Genomic DNA, 12,174 nt, shown 5'->3' with positions numbered 1-12,174 from the left:
GAGCGCTTCCTCCCCACAGGGTGTTGGCCAGGCCAGGACATGGTGGTGAAGACTTGGAAAACACAAACAACGCAAGACATGGAAAAGGCCAGGAGCTGAGCGGTGACTCTTGGGCAAGGTGAAGCACACCCTGCTGGGGACGGAGTGCAGAAGACAAAGGATGGGCAAGAAGAGAGACTGGGAATGACAGTGCAGGATCGAGGAATGTGGATGGAGAGGAGGTCCTGCTGGGGAGCTGGTACAGAGGGACAGGGAGAGGAGGAGGCTGCATCAGGGTAGCTGGGCACTTTGAGCTGGTTCCTATCATCAAAGTCATTTTGCACCCTCGGGTAAGATATTTAAGTTGCCCATATGCCTCAGTTTCCCCAGGATCCGTTAAGCCTCGCCTGCCTGCCTCCACCTCCCCGTGCTGCCATACACTTGACTCAGCCAGAGCCGCAGGCATGCCCAAATCCCACAGCAACGCAGGGCTCGGGCGAAGGCAGGCAGCCGCAGCTGCAGCCACCAGGCACAGGGGTCTCGCGGATCCGCCTTCCTCTGGCAAACACCCACCTTGCATCTCATGGTGGCCCCACAGCTCATGCAAAAGCAGAGAGGAGGAAACAGCCCCTCACTAGCCTCTTCACCCATCTTGCCCCAGGGCTTCCTGCTCCTTCTAGCCCTCCTCGAAAGGATGAGCTAACGGGACTGTCCCGGGCCAGGCAGGGCAGCTCAGTGCAAACTGGGAACAACATCAACCGAGCTGGGAACAAAGCAATGGTTGTATCATGGTCACTGGGAGAGCTGGGAGAGGATTTTCTTTTTTAAGTAAAAGGGCTTGGGGGGAGGAGGTTGTTTTTGGTTTTTTGTGGGTTTGTTTCATCCCTTGTTAACCAAAAATGTCAATGGAACCAAGACTATTCCCAGAAAAGAACTAGTACAGATGAATTAATTTCATGTTTGGGGGGAAAGGAAGGAGAACAACAATGAAAATTGTCAACAGATCCCATGTCAACATTTTTTAAACAAACAAGTTTTGTATTGAAACAAATTGTCACTTCAAACTGTTCCTTTGCAGTGATGTGAAATTCTTTGCAAAGGCTGAAATCAAACAGAAATCCCAGTGGTCCTTTTTGGGTTTTCAGTGTGTGTGCGAGCATGATCAAGGGTTCGATACTCCTGACTCGGAGAGGTTTCCAGTTCTCAGATTCTCCCAGAAGGGAGTTGTCCCCCCACCCAGTCCTAGGCCTCCATATCCTTTGCTTTCCTCTCTTTGCATAAGGAACTCAGGTACGAGCAGGGACGGCAATTCAGCACTCCGGTCCCTCCGGGTGCCTAGCACCTCTCTTGTCCGTCATGCAAACTCCAGTGGCTTGCACGCAAAATCCAGGCTCTAGCCCTGCACGTAGCAGGCAGATCAGGACTGTAGTTACTAAACCCATTTGTCCTCTCTACCCAGTCTCACCGCCGCAAGAAAGAACTCAGGAGAACTCACTCCAAACCCATCGAATAACCTTCCCAGCACCTTTGCGCCTGGGCTCTCAAGGGCTGTGGACTTGCACTTGCTCAACATTCACATCCTGCGGGTGCAAAGAGAGCCCCAATCTCCATTGCCTAGCAAGGCCACCTCAGGGGTCGAATTGGCTCCAGGACCAGAGAAGTGAACAGTTTCCTCCAAAACGTGCTCTGACACAGGGCACAGCCTTGGGGACACCAAAAGGTGAAGCTGGATGGATGAGGTCCAGAAGATAAAAAATTATGAAAAAGAGAAGGAAGAAGTACAATCTGAATCCCGAGTCAGGCCTGTATCATCAAAAAGAGGTGTCCAGGATGAACTGCTGCTGCTTTGGAAAGTTTGGCTATGTGCTCCAACGAGCATCCCCAAAATCACATTTTCCTTCTTTTTCCCACCACCTTTCTTTTCTTTCTCCCTCCCCTGGTTTCTATTACAGCAGTTTAAATCTGCCATTTGCCACAAGCGCTGACTGAATCTGCTTCAAATTACCATAACAATGCTGGGCCCCAAGTGGACAAGTAAAGTGTCTCAAATTTATTGTAATTTTAAGCCATTCCTAAAACTGCACAGGCATTGCTGGAATATTTCCCCCTCCTTTAAGATACTCTGATGGCTTTGCAGCCCAGTAAGAGGGAAGCTGACGATAGGAAGGGTGAAGGGTTGGGAAGGGGGAGAGGAGGAGATGACTGAATCCAGCTGGCTTTCGCGCTGGGGGGTTGTTTTCTTTGCTGGCCGGGCCAGGGCACGTGAAGAAAGCAGCGGGGCGCCCGCGGCGAGGCGCGAGGGGGGCAGCGTCCCTTGGGACTCGCGGCGATGCATGGGGCCGAGCGGCTGGCCGACCACGAAAGTAGGATGGGGGAGGTAGGGAAGAAGCACTTTTGCTAAGAGCAGGATCACTTTGCACTGCAAAAAAAACATTGATGGGTGTCCCGGGACAGAAGGAGCCTACAGACGCCTGCCTGCTTGTTGCTAGAGAGCTCCCTACCCGGACGTAGCTTTTCCTGGTGCCATGCACCAACCCTCATCTCGGCCCCAAAAGAGACTGGGCTGGTCCAAGGTGGTTTTGCCGGTAGGGCTGCACCTTCGCTTCCGGCGCCCGCTGCCCTCGCCGCAGCCCTCTGCACCCTGCCTGCGCCTCCCGAACCGCTGCCAGCGCCCGCGCGGGGCTGCCCGCGGCTCAGCAACCCGGCAGCCGCACAGCCTTTGCCCCAGGCCAGCGCAATGCTGTCGCACAAATTGCACCTGTGAAACTGTTACAAGAATTAATTGATCATAGAAGTACAGTAATTGGAACTTGCAAAGCATAGATAATTACCTTTTATTAGTTCCTGTAGATAATCCATTATGCACTGATTAGGCCTAAGTAAGGATCTTACAGTCCTAGTTTGATTAATGGCAGATTATGGACATAAAACTCAAACTGGAACAGATAACTTACTGTTTTCCTTCTTGCCTTAGAAAGAGTACATCACCCCATGAGCTACTGTCAGGAGAAGTTTTCTAGATGGCCGATTTACCTGGGGAGAATTCATCTATGTCCAAAAACCTGATCTGACCTGGAACCATTTGTCCCAAACGCACCAGGGACAACAGCCGGACCCTGAAGCCGCTAACACTGGGCAGCAGAGACTCGGCTCCACTTCTACCCCTGTCCCGAAGTCATCGGCACTCAGCAACAGGAGAAACCAAGTCCAGAGCCTGCTCAAGAGAGTGCTGCAAAGAGCCATGCACAGGCACCAAAAGACTTCAGAGCAGGACCTCCAGAGCAGATATGGGTGTCAGCGGCCGTCTGGAGGAGCACAGCTACACCCGGAGCATGGAAACACCTTGCACACTGGCCAGACCTGGCAGCGGCACAAAGTTCTTCTCTGCTAATTAAATAACCCAACAAATAACGGGAATGAGTGGGGCTGCTCAGAGCAAGGGCCTGCGGGCTGTCAGGATTTAAACCTTCCCCACTCCCGTGTGCAACGCCGCTTCGCACGCCTGTGCCTGCCATAACCCCACCTGCCCCGCAGGTCCCCCCACCGCAGGACGTATTTCTAGTGCTCTGTGGTGACAAGTGTCTTCCCAAAGCTTTCCAGAGGCTGGAGAGCCATCAGTTTAAATCTCTGCAGCTCACTTGCCCGATAACAGCTATGTGGCACACGCGGCCTTATTAGCTCCTAAATAGCGATTTTTTAGCTCAGAACAACTTGTCATTGTCCTTTTAAACCAAAAGTGGCGAAAGTTTTCCCTAGCAGCTTGCTGCATGGCTCATATGTTTTCATTTCCACGGAAGCTAAGATTGTGTTTATTTGGTGCAATTATCTCCCCGAGACAGAACATCAATAGGTATTTCGCGCCCGCCCTCACTTGACTTTGAGATGCCATCAGTAACGCCGGGGATGTTATTACGAGCCGTGTAAGCCTTGTCCGCCTGCCCTCCGCCACCGCGCCGGCGGGACTCCCCGTCGGAGCCGCAGCGCCGCGGTTTCCCGTGCCAGGGGGGAATCCTTCAGTGGGATCTGCCCACGGCACCCCGGTGCCCCCATGCCGGCTGCGCTCACACCACTGCCCATTTGCAGAGCAACACAAATCTGACCGCAGGCTCTTTATTTAAAAGAACAAAAAAAAATAACGTGCGTGGTTATTTCGGGCTGGTCTTCAGCCACAACCCCAAGACAGAAAGCGGGGGGGGGGGCATTTTTCAAGCGAATAAACAAACCCTAGCGCCAAACGGATGTGACATGCCGAGTCACAGGGACAAAATCCTCGTTTCTTCCTGGCCCGATAACCCCTGGTTTATCAGCATCACGAAGGGGATTAAGAAGCAGAGGAGAAAGGGAGGAGAACAGCAAATGCAAGTAAGGAAGGAAAAAATAAAAGTTGAGATGCTTCCCAGAGCCAAGGAATCCGAGCGCGAGGAAGCAGGGAGCCGGCCGTTTCGCATGAGCCTATTAATCCCGCATGCTCGTGACTGCCAGCGCTCGGGATGAATGAGATTTACTGCCCATTAAAATAAAGCCCTTTCTGTAGTTTATAAACAACGTTGCCGCTCGGTGGGAGGTTGGACATTTTAGTTCATTATGCAGCAAATAATCTCTGTCACTTTTTATTTTTAAGTTTATTTACACGTAGGGGTTTTTTACCCCTTCCTCCTCCTCCTCCTCCTCCCACCCACACCGCCGCAAGCAGTGGCCTTGCTGGTGCATGAGCGGTGACACGCAGGCGGGAGCCAGACGGCAGCCTCGGCCGCACGGCTCGGATCGGGAGGCCGAGGGGGAGAGCGTGCGCACACGCAGCCCAGCGGCCACCTGCTACGAGTCCTCTGTTCTCCGTTTCTGTGGCCATTGGCCAAGCCATTAAAATAATCCTGTTTATGCATCAAAAATGGTCCTTGTATTAGAAAGAAAATAATTTCTTCCTAAGAACTAGGCTCGCTGAATGGTCAGTGTGTCAGAGCGGAGCTGCTTGGGCACCGAGAGATGCTCAGCAGCTGGCCGGGAACCCAGGGCAGGATTCGGCCCTGGGGAAATCCACTAAAATCAGATACAGATGTGGCCCACAGCTCCAGGGCCTGGGTGCTGAGGGTGCCAAAGACCCCTGATGCTGGACAGCCTGGAGCACAGGAGAGAGAGGTGCCCACGGGGAAGAAAAACTGGGCCACTTGCCCCAGGCTCCCGGTTTTCAGAGGCAGTGGAGGCCCCTTCCCTTTGCGTCCCCGTAATACCATGGGTTTGTAGAAGCTCTCTCCATGTCTACCTAGAAATGATAGCCCTTACTTGGACCCTTTGCTTGCGCAGAGATACAGGCTAATGTCTTCTTGTAGGGGGTCAAGGTGGCATGCAAGCGATTGCATCAGGGTGCAGGGGATGAAATATTTCCAGCTAAATCCTTGCGGCACCTCCGGCTGCCAGTGGCTGCGAGAGCTGGACGCTTTCCAGGAGCTGGGGAGGCACCACAGGTTCCTCCCAGCCAGCGGCAGTCCCCAGCCCTTGGCTCAGCACCAGCGCGTTGCCAGCAAGCTCCTCCGAGCATGGAGGGAAACCTGCAGCATCAGGTGGGGCGCTGCCGGCTCAACCGGACGGGCCGCGGGAGCTCGGTGATGCTGCCCATGCACAGAGGTGGGTCAGAGCGCGAGGGACGACCCTAGCAAACCCCCGGTGATGATGTTCGCCGAAGCTACAGAAACTCAAGCCCTATCTACCCCTGTGCCAGGGCAAGGGGGAATGAGGGCATCTGCAAGGGTCAGCTCCGAACTAAGTCTCCGCTGGCCAGTGGAGATGCCGTGATATTCTTCGCAAGAGGAAGGATGTGAACTCCCTTCTCAACTGAACTCCACCGTGGGTCACCGATGCCCTCTTGAACTGCGTTTCCACCGCAGTTTCAAGTGGCTACTGCATCCTTCTCTGCTTCCTCCCGTGGACGCCGCTGCAGGCGGCTGAAGCCCTGCCGTGACTCACGCCAGGAGCAGCTGCAGCGCACCGCGAGGCAGAAGAAATCCCTCCTCGTGTTATCTAGATCCTAAAGCACTTGAGCAGGCGGCGAATGTGCAAGCCATTATATCATTCACTCGCTATCAAAAGCTCACACAGTGGCACTTAATTACAGCCCCGGAAGCATAGGCTTCCTTAATAAATCAAAGAAATCGAGTCAGGGATGGTGCACTGAACAGAGGGGGTGTGCGGGGGGAGGAATAAAGAGCTTACAGTTTCCCACTGTGCGTCCCCTTTAGATAACAGATGCTCTCTTCTTAACCTCTCACTTCATCAGATCAGCTCCAGCTGTGTTTGGATCAAGTGCGCAGCCTGGCCCGCGTCCAGCCTGCCTGCTTCCCGGGTCCGGTGCCAGCTCCCTCGCTCCGGCTCGGGGCCGGCCGCACGCGCGGGCTCCCCAGGGGCGGCAGGGAGGAGGGGGCTGCGGCGGGGAGAGCCCAGCAAGTCCACGGAGGTTAACGAAGCACCTTTTGCTCTCCCGCTGCCTCCAGCGACCCCGACTCCGTCGTAAGAACGGCTCTAGGACGGGGGGAAAGGGCCGAGCATCGGTGCCGGCAGCGCCCGCACCCTGGAGCTGGCCCCGGCGCAGCAGCACTTTGCAGGGGATGTTTTTACTCCCCGCGAGTAGCCCGTGCTGCCGTCACGGCCAGGAGACGACACTGTTAGTAAACAGCTTCCAAAGGCCACGCTAACAGCTCCGTACCGTCCCAGCCATAAATCACAGGACGAGGCACCTGGGAAGCCCTCCCGCTCCCCGCCGCCGATCACACCACCCACCTCCGTGTTTATTTGTACGTGTCACCTCCTCTCCTCCCTTTGGCTCCGAGCCCGCAGGAGAAACTCATTGATTAATAGGGCTGGAACAGCATTAAAAGGAGATCCCTCACGGCAGCGCCGGGAGGCGCGCGCAGCCGCGGCCCCCACTTTCAGCCCCGGGAAAAAGCCAAAAGCGCTGCCGTCGCCGAACGCCCCCCACGAGGAGGGCTGGCAACGTCCTTCTTTGCAGCGTGCAAACGTGCCCGCAGCCCGAGGACCCGAGCAGAGATAAAGCCTTTGAGAAATCCCCCGGCCTCTAATCCCCCAGCAGCACAAATATAATGAAGCATTATCTCATCAGGCCTTAACCCAGTAATTACCCCGGGGACGGCTTAACGAGGACGGGACACCCACCCGCCAAATAAAACTTAAGCCCGGCTCCTTTGCGGTTGCACAACGCAACGCCGGGCAGGTCTGCGTGCGCATCCTTTCGCTCCCTCGGACCAGCCCAGCCAGTCGGACAGCCGGAGAAAGGGAATCGGAAAACAACTTTGCCGGGGGGGTGTGTCGGGGGGTATCGACAGGGCACAGACACCGGTGAGACCCGGCTCCCTCGCTGCAGCAGGGCACCAAGGTCTGCCCCAGCCGCGCGCTGCCCGGCCCGGGGAGGGCAAGCCCGGCCAAAGCCTGCGTGGGCACTGGGACAGGCTCTCCGCCACCGAGCGCTCCCAAACCGCCCCAAAATCTCAGCCGGCGCAGTGGGCTGGGTTTCTCCTGTTTACGGAAGCGGTTCGGCGTCCCTCGGCAGGCGCGCGGTGCCGCCCTCCCCTCGCCACCTTGGCTCACGTCGTGTCATCTCCTCGCTCAACGCCACATCCTTCCTGCCAGGGCCCTTCTCGAGGCGGACGCGGCCCCATCCGAACCCCGGACAGCCGAAAGGGAGGAAGGCAGCAGGGGGAGGCCAAGCAGAGCTCGGCGGCAGGCTCAGCCCAAATGCAAGTTCACAGCCCCGGGCGCTGCCCGCGGGTTTGCCTTGCGCCGCAGGGACCCGGCTCTGGCACCGCCGCCGCCCGGCAGCCCAATCTGCAGGATTTGCAGGTGGGGGGGGACGTTTCGAGCCCGTTCTGCAAGACTGCAGGAGGCCTCCTGGCTCGGCCAGCCCAAATCGCTCAGCAGCTTTTGCAGACCTTAGCCCTGGCTCCCAGGCGGGCTGCAAGCCTTGCTCGCGTGACGCAGAGCGAGCCGGTCGGAGGAGACGGCTCCGGGGTCACAGCTCCGAGAGCAGCCGCAGGGACGAGCCCCGAGTCTGACGGCGACCGGCTACCCTCCGAGCGGCGATATCTCGAGATCTTTTACAAACAAATATCACCGCTCATTATGTCAGCATTAAAGTTGCAGGCTGGCTGAGATGGGCACTGAGCTTTCTCTCGCTAATCTAAAACGGATGCCAGCGTTTCTATTATTAATCTCCCCGGCCGCGGGCTCCCTCCTCCTCCTCCCGCCTCTGCAAGCTCCCCGGCGAGCCGCGGGCGCCGGGGCCGATCCCGGCTCTCCCTCCACCTCCCGCCGTCCCCGCGGGAGGAGAAGGGACGTCCTCTCCTCTGCTCAGCTCAACCTAGGCGCCTGCGCAAAGACTAAGTATCGGGACCAGCGAAGGCTACAGCCCCGGGGAAGGTTTCACAGCGGGAAAATCAGCTCCCAGCATCACCCCGTCCACCCGGGCTGGCAGCCCGGAGCGAGAGGCGACCGAGAGGCGGCCAACCGCCGCCCCGCAGAGCGCCCCGCGCCGCAGCGGCCCCCCCGCGCCACGCGGACCGGCCCGTCGGCGACAGCCGCCTCGCAAGGGACCGAGCTGCGGGAGAGCTACGGACAAGGCAGAGCCCAGGGGAGCCGCGCGGCGACCCGCTGCGTCGCGGCCCCGCCGACTGCCGCGGCCCCCGCAGCCGGGAGACGCTGGCCCAGAACCGCCTGACTCACGGACACGGCCTCGTTTGTCACCTCTAAAACTGAAATTACCTCGCACGCGTCGGCAGTAAAAGATCCGGCACCAGCTTAAGCGGCGGCGGCAGCAGCTTCGGGACGGGGACTCCCGTCACGGGTGCCAGCCCCCGGCCCGCCCCGGGGAAACGCGAAGCTTCAGCCCTAACAGCAGCGCGGCACCTGCCTTCGGACGCATAAAAGGCTGTTCCTTGTTCCCAGCGGCCTCAAATCGCAGCGACGGATACCAAGGTTAGACATCGGGGAAGGCTTTCGAAGAGGAAGGAGAGCGCGGTGGAGGAGATGAGGGACAGGAAGGACCGCGGGCGAGCCCGGCCCGCTCGTCCCCGCTGCCTGCGCCCCACGGCAGCCCCGAGGCCCAGACGAGCCCTTCGTACATAGGTCCGACAACCAGCACGTCCCACTTCCCCTCCCCAGATCAAGTATCTTGAGGCAAAAACAGAGAAACCGGGGGAGACGCCAAGCAGCATGGCCCGCTTCCCCGAGAGGAGCAGCACTACTCAGCCGGGGAGGGTCGACGAGGTTACTGCCTCGGCCGATCCGCCCTGTCCTCGGCTCAGAGCACCATGAAATCGTCAAGCAGAACCCCAAGACCCAGCGAGGTTAAACAGCCCATCAGCATTACACCTGGAAACCACACGCCAGCGAGCTCCTTCAACCGCGGGCCGCTTGCCCCCCCCTCCCCTCGCTTCGCCTCTCCTTTTTAAGAGAACAATTAAACTTTGGCCTTTTTGTCATCCATAATATATCCTGATCGCAGGGCTGTTGTGTCCTCCCCGGCTCCTAATCCACCCCGTCACATCTTACCAACAAGAGCTGTGACCCCAGAGTCTAGGGACGGATTAACACAGGGCCTCCCGGAGGCGAGCGCTCCTCTTGCCCAGCACGCCCAGATGCCTCCTGCTCATTCATTTCATGCCGGGCAGCTGTTTGCAAAACCTTCCCACGGCCCCTCCCCGCGCTGCGATGAGGGGAGACGGGATGTTTGACTTCGTCGCGTGACGTCACGTGCCCCGACAGCCTGCGCCGGGAAGTCAACGCACGTTTCGACACACTTTGGTTCATCAGCTGTTCATTTCAACATCCCCGCGGTAAACCTTTAAAAAAAAATAACACCCTGTCACTCCCTCGCAATCCCTCTTCTGCTAGCTCTGTTTCATCCAGAAGAGTAGTTGTCACCTCCAAATAAATATTTATCAACCAAATTGCAGGTGTCTTGGGCTTCCCACCTCCTCTTCTTTCAACTACTCATCTCGCTGACACCAGAGCTCTGCTGAGCTCCGAGCCGCCAGCTGATAATAGCTCCAGGGAATGTTTCTACCGTCTCCTTTGAGTCTGGAGTTCAAATGACTTCTCAAAAATCTCACTAAACTCAGTGGGAACACCCTGGTTAAGAGACACCTCAGAGCAAGCTGATGCAGGGGGTGATGGATCCAAAACTGGCAGTGGGAAGGTGTCTTCCCTGGTCATCTTCTCCACATAAAGTCTTGGACACATAGATAGCTGGGAATATAAAGTCCAAAACCAAGGGCTAGTCCCAAAGGATAGACTTTGCACCAGCCCATCCTGGCTGGCCCATGCACCGGCATGGAATAAAGACTTCCTGGGCAACACCATCTCTTTTGTACTTTGGACCAAATCCAGAGACTCTCAGTGTCTTCCACATCCTTTGGGCAAAGCTCCTTGTCGGGAAAGACTCCTGGTACTGGAGCATCTTCCACCAGTTCTGGGCTGTGGGAGACTCACATGGGCTTAAAGAAATGTCTGCTACCCTCTCCTTCCTGCTAGCACACTGGATTTCTTGGCTTTGGAAAGGCAGTCCCTGATCCCCTGATCAGCTGGTGTGAAGTGTGATCCAACATCCCCTGGAAGGCAAAATGACTTCTCAGCTTCTCTCTAGCACTCTGGGATTTGTCTCGAGTCCTGTCAGCTGGGGAGACCAGCCTGCACCACTTATCCCTGTTCCCCAGGAATGTGGTGCCTTGCTGGTGAAGGCCCTCTGCGTTTTGCCCTCTGCAAAATGCAGCCTCTCATGTTTGATTTGTTGGGCTTTGGTTTGCTTTTATCAACACTTAGTCCCAAGAGTCAGAGCTTCTCGAAAACCGAGCAACGGAGCTTCAGTTCTGCCTTTTAACTGAAGGGGAGTTTTGTTTCAGTTCTTTGCTACTGGTAATCTTACAAACACGCTGTTCATTCTTTCAAAGGCTCAGGTCAAAGAGTCCCAGCACTTCTGCTCAGAACTAACCAAATAATAATCTAGCTACTTGCAATGGGAAAGAGTTTAGCAGGTCAACTGCTTCCCTGCCTGCAGGAGACTCTGAACGAAACGCCTGGCTCAACAAGGGAGCCGAGATGATGACGGTGTCAGATTTAGCTATCGTTTCGCAAGGAGAGCTGTATGCAGAGACAGGAGCAGTCCTGAGCGGTTGTTGCAAGGTGTTCCTCCCCCACCCATACGTCTTGTCGCGCTCCAGAAACGCTGTGCAAATGGGGCATGGCACATCTCCTGAACCCTGAGCCAGGCTCTCGGCTCTAACCCTGCGGTCATACAACCGCTGCCGGTGGGGCAATGGTTGGCTCCTCCAACTCCAGAGCTGTGTCCCTCCACCCGCACAGGGACAGGGTCCTACATCCAAGGGACAGATGCCCTCTCATGAACTCTAGGAGGTTTCAACCCTAAAGGAAGCTTGCAGATGAGACCTAAATGAGGACAGACCATTGCTATGCTCCACGTGCACCTTGTGGAGGAAGACAGGACAAGAGGCCAAGGGAACATGCAGATAACACCTTCCTGGAGTCACAGCGCCTGACCTGCAGGAGCCCTGTGGCATCTGTGTTTTCAATATAGGGATGAACTTCTCTGCCCCTGGCATGGCCCCAAACCTGTAAGAATCAGGAAAGGAAAGCCAGAAAGAGCTGCAAATCCAGCTGGTTCCCAGCAAACTTCCCCCAGTGATGACCTCTGGGAGGCTGGACTGGAGCCCTGGCTAAGGGTGATCCCACAGCCTCATCCCATGCGGCTACAGGAGAAAACAGCCTCGCCGGAGCAGATGCACAGGTTGGCAAGGCTGGGCGGTATTTCCTGCGGACGAGCCCAGGCCGGCAGAGGACAGGGAGGTGCAGAGCCAGCCAGGCGTGTGCAGGCTCTGTACAACGGGAAACCAGCCCTGAGCGGGGGACGGCGGGGTGACGCGGGTGCTGGGTGAAGACTGGGAGAGCGGTGGGAACCTGCGCAGGGCTGGTGTGCCTGCCGTGTCCCTGGAAGTGAGCAGCTCCAGGTATTTGCTCCCTGGAGCACGGGGCTCACCCATTGCCAAAACAAGAAAAGAGAGTTGCAGAGCGCGAAAGGGAGAGGTGAGAGAGGGTGGGGCGCGCTCTGCAGATGGCTCCAACCCAAGAAAAATGCCCTGGAATTCATATAAAAACTGCAGGATTTAATTATCAACT

The 12,174-nt window shown here is 56.7% G+C and overlaps 1 protein-coding gene across 1 annotated transcript in view; it reads right to left on the bottom strand.

Moving 5' to 3' along the window:
• The window catches only part of RXRA (retinoid X receptor alpha), an 83,433-nt gene extending 73,525 nt beyond the window's left edge, over positions 1–9,908 (bottom strand). The window contains exon 1 of the mRNA XM_026062277.1: positions 9,535–9,908. The gene's annotated coding sequence lies outside the window, so the exon portion shown is untranslated. The remainder of the gene's footprint in view (positions 1–9,534) is intronic.
• Between the last annotated feature and the right edge of the window lie 2,266 nt (positions 9,909–12,174).

The sequence above is a fragment of the Apteryx rowi genome, unplaced genomic scaffold, assembly GCF_003343035.1.
Source record: "Apteryx rowi isolate R43461 unplaced genomic scaffold, aptRow1 scaffold_19, whole genome shotgun sequence".
Taxonomy (NCBI): domain Eukaryota; kingdom Metazoa; phylum Chordata; class Aves; order Apterygiformes; family Apterygidae; genus Apteryx; species Apteryx rowi.
This window is presented reverse-complemented; position numbering and strand designations above follow the sequence as displayed.